General features: G+C 40.9%; 1 pseudogene across 1 annotated transcript; it reads right to left on the bottom strand.

The window, feature by feature from the left end:
* Positions 1-3,110: 3,110 nt before the first annotated feature.
* LOC308552577 (large ribosomal subunit protein eL31 pseudogene) lies at positions 3,111-3,521 on the bottom strand (annotated as a pseudogene). The gene has a single exon. The product of its transcript is annotated as a large ribosomal subunit protein eL31 pseudogene (transcript).
* Between the last annotated feature and the right edge of the window lie 1,207 nt (positions 3,522-4,728).

The following is a 4,728-nucleotide window of genomic DNA, read 5'->3' as shown; positions in this document are numbered from 1 at the left end:
AGTAATACCCCAGCAAGTTAGGCTGTGTTTAACTAGTTTCCCCTGCGGGCTGGCCTTGTTAAGAACAGAGTGCTCTGGTATATTTCAAAACGGTTCCTTTTTCCTTCCCCCTGCCCATGCACAAGGGGATTTTCTCTGATATTTACTGTGAGAACTTGTTCTAGCTACTGGAGGTATAACTCACACAGAAGTGTAATACATCTAGGAGCTAGAACAGGTTCTCACTCATGACTCAGTTTCCTGGAGTTTTTATTTTTTTATTAATTTAAGAGAGAGAGAGAGAGAAACATCAGTTTGTTGTTCCATTTATGTTATGCATTCATTGGTTGCTTCTTGTATGTGCCCTCACCAGGGATCAAACCTACAACCTTGGAGTATCGGGACGATGCTCTAACCAACTGAGGTACCTGGCCAGGGCCAGTTCCATGGAGTTTTTAACTCTCATACTTGTCTGAGCCTCCAGGAATTTGTCAATTACAGTTCAGGTTTCCTACTGGCACTGTTTCCCATGGTGATAGCCACTCTGATTCTCTGCTCAGGTAGGCCTGGACTCCCTGTATTGGCCTTTCTCTACAATCTTGGGGGCAGTTTGTCCAGTGTCTCCTCCTCTCTTATGGATTCCAGAAGAGTTATTAACTTTTCAGTCTATTCAGCTTTTATTTGTTGTTAGGACAAAGTGACAACTTCCAAGATCTTTACATGTATAACCAGAAACTTAAGTCTTCACTATTTTAAAAAATATATGTTTTTATTGATTTTAAAGAGAGAGGAAGGGAGGTGGGGTAGAGAGAGAAACATCTAATTTTGGAATTAGAAAACATCTCTCTTTTACTCTCTGCTTCCATCTGTTCCACTTTTTTAGATTCCACATATAAGTGAGATCATGCAGCTTTTTTCTTTCTGTGTCTGGCTCTTTTTACTTCGCATACTGTCTCCAGGCTCATCCATGTTGTTGTACATGGTAGTATTTCCTTCATTTTTAAGGCTGAATAATATTCCATTGTATATATGCATCATATTTTCTTTGGGGGGGGGCAGTTTTATAACTTAATCAACAATCAGTAGAGAGAGAGACTAAAAAAAAAAATACCATTTACCACTGCAACTAAAAAAATAAGATACCTAGGACTAAACTTAACCAAGGATGTAAAAGACCTGTACTCGGAAAACTACGTGACACTGAAAAAAGAAATAGAGGAAGATTTAAACAAGTGGAAGAATATACCATGCTCATGGATTGGGAGAATTAATATCATTAAAATGTCCATACTACCCAAAGCAATTTATAAATTCAATGCAATTCCTATTAAAATACCAACAGCATATTTTACAGATCTACAACAAACATTTTGAAAATTTATATGGAACCAAAAAAGACCCCGAAAAGCTGCAGCCATCTTGAGAAAAAAGAACAGAGTGGGAGGGATCACATTACGGGACTTCAAACTGTACTACAAAGGCATTGTAATCAAAACGGCCTGGTACTGGTGCAACAACAGGCATATAGATCAATGGAACAGAACAGAGACCCCGGAAATAGACCCACGCCATTATGGTCAGTTAATATTTGACAAAGGAGGCAAGAGCATCCAATGGAGTAAAGACAGTCTCTTCAATAAGTGGTGCTGGGAAAATTGGACAGATACATCAAAAAAATGAAACTAGACCACCAACTCTCACCACACACACAAATAAACTCAAAATGGATAAAAGACTTAAATGTAAGTCATGAAACCATAAAAATCCTGGAAGAAAACATAGGCAGTAAAGTCACAGACATCCCACGTAGTGGAATTTTCACTGATACATCTCCTAGGGCAAGAGAAACAAGAAAAAATAAACAAATGGGACTACATCAAACTAAAAAGCTTCTGCACAGCAAAAGAAAACAGACTCAAAATACAAAGGAATCCCACAGTCTGGGAAAACATATTTGCCAAGGATGTATCTGGTAAGGGGCTAATTTCCAAAGTGTACAAAGAACTCATACTGCTCAGCAAGAGGAAGACAAACAACCCAATTAAGAAATGGGCAAAGGACCTGAATAGACACTTCTCTAAGGAGCACATAAAGATGGCCAAGAGACATATGAGAAAATGCTCGACGTCACTAATCATCAGAGAGATGCAAATTAAAACCAAAATGAGGTATCACTTCACACCTGTCAGAATGGCTGCCATCAATAAATCAACAAAAGACATGCTGGCGAGGGTGTGGAGAAAGGGAAACCCTGGTACACTGCTGGTGGGAATGCAGATTGGTGCAGCCACTATGGAAAGCAGTATAGAGGTTCCTGAAAAAATTAAAAATGGAGCTGCCTTTTAATCCTCAAGTGATCCCACTTCTAGGAATATACCCTAAGAATCCTGAAACACTAATCAGAAAGAATATATGCACCTCTATGTTCATAGCAGCGCAGTTTACAATAGCTAAGATCTGGAAACAGCCCAAGTGCCCGTCGGTAGCTGAGTGGATAAAAAAGCCGTGGGACATTCACACCATGGAATACTATGCAGCTGTAAAGAAGGATCTCATACCCTTTGGGACAGTGTGGATGGACCTGGAGAATATTATGCTAAGTGAAATAATCCAGGCAGAGAAAGACAAAACATCACATGGCCTCGCTTGTACGTGGAATCTAAAGAACTTAATAAACTGATGAATAGAATAGATTCAATGACATGGAAGCACAGATCAGACTGACGAATGTCAGAGGGATGGAGGAGGGCAGGTGGGTGGAGGCGGAGAGCGTAACCAAAGAATGTATATGCATATATGCACAACCCAAGGACACAGACAATGGTGGGGAGAAGGATTGGGGAGGGGGATGGGACAGGGTGGAACGGGTCATTGGGGAGAAAAAGGGATGTCTGTAATATTTTAAATACAATTTTTTTTTAATTTAAAAAAATATATATCTTTATTTATTTCAGAGAGAGGAAAGGAGAGGGAGAGAGAGATAGAAACACCAATGATGAGAGAGTCATTGATCGAGCCCGCAAGCTGGGCATGTGCCCTGACTAGGAATCGAACCCTGATCGCCTGGATCCCAGGTTGATGCTCAACCGCTGAGCCACGCCTGGCTAGGCTAAACAAAAATTTTAAAAAAATCAGCAGTCCTTATCCACATTAACTGTTTGTAGATTTTTGAAAGTGGTGACAGGTATGTAGGTAACCAACGTATAGAGCTTGTTTGGTGAGTCATCATCCTCATTACATTTTCTGGACAACCACACACAGTTACGGTATGGGACATTCCTTATTCCTTTGGCTCAGAGAGCTTTGTTGAGCCTGGTGTCAGTGTGTATGTCTGGAGTTTCCGTCTTCTTTATGGCAAATTTCCAGACCTCTCTGAGTGCTCAATGGGCATGCTTCTTGAAACCCACTCCATCGATACACTTGTGGATGTTGATAGTGTATTCTCTGCTCACTACCTCACTGATGGCAGAACAGCTCTTCTCGCCACCTTTCCTTGTGGGCCCAAGTTGGAAAGAAAGCTGCATCACATTTTCTCTATCCATTCACCCATTCACAGATACAGTACTTAGCTTTTTTTACATATCTTGGCCATTGTGAATAATGCTGCAATAAACATGGGCGTGCAGACATCTTTTTAAAGTAGAGGTGGCTCTTTTTTTTTAAATCCTCACTGGTGGATATTTTTCATTGCTTTTCAGAGAGAGTGGAAGAGAGAGAGAGACAGAGAAACATCGATATGAGAGAGACATCGATTGGTTGCCTCCCACATGCACCCCGACCGGGACTGGGAATCAAGCCTGCAACCGAGGTACGTGTCCTTGGCTGGAATCGAACCAGGGACCCTTCAGTCCATGGGCCTACACTCTAACCACTGAGCCAAACCATCCAGGGCTACAGGTGGCTCTTGAAATAACATTGTTTCTTGTTTTGTTCAGTATTGTTTTGCTATAAAGTTGATGAGGACTTAACTTTTGTTTATATCAGTCAGTCTATGATAAAATTGTTTTTTTATGAAACTGTGAAGAAAATTCATTTCTTTAATATGACCTTTTCTCCTTTCTTTCCTTTTATTCTAACTGGTCTCATCCAGCACCTGGGTTTACCTGTCCCTTTCTCGCTTGCACATCAACTCCCTTAATCATTAAGCCCTCAGGACAATGAGGGTCTAATGGGCATCAAATAATCTTAGGAAAAAAGCCTTGGGTCTGTTGACCACAGAGACAGAGTTTCAGTCAAACTAGAGATAACATCTAGGTCTTAGCTATGCTTCAGCTCCAGAATGACCCCACTAACCACAACCTTGTGAAACCAGGTGAAGTGATGCCATGGCTTACATCGGAACCAGATGCAATGATCAATTATCCCCTACCCTAGTGCCAACCAATCAGTAGAGACCGTGACCCTAACCACAACCTTAACTGCCTTAGTCCCCCATATGACCCATTCCCTGGAAGCCATCGGGGAGCCAGGTCTCCGAGCATTATTAGCTCACTCTGGGCATGCCACCACTTCCTCTACTAATAAACTCTTAACTTTACTGCAAGCTTCTGTTTGTGCCTTATTGGGGACTTTGATACGCACAAACAGACCTCTTTTAGTCCATTAACAGTTATGAGTCATTTCACCACAGTTCCAAGAACCTACCCATGATGTTAGTAGAGGACTTACTCTACTAATTTCATTTCCTTGGATATATATCCAGAAGATGTTTTGCTGGATTATGTAGTAGTTTAATTTTTAGTTTTTTGA

The sequence above is a fragment of the Miniopterus schreibersii genome, assembly GCF_964146895.1.
Source record: "Miniopterus schreibersii genome assembly, chromosome: 2".
In the NCBI taxonomy this organism is placed as follows: Eukaryota; Metazoa; Chordata; class Mammalia; order Chiroptera; family Miniopteridae; genus Miniopterus; species Miniopterus schreibersii.
This window is presented reverse-complemented; position numbering and strand designations above follow the sequence as displayed.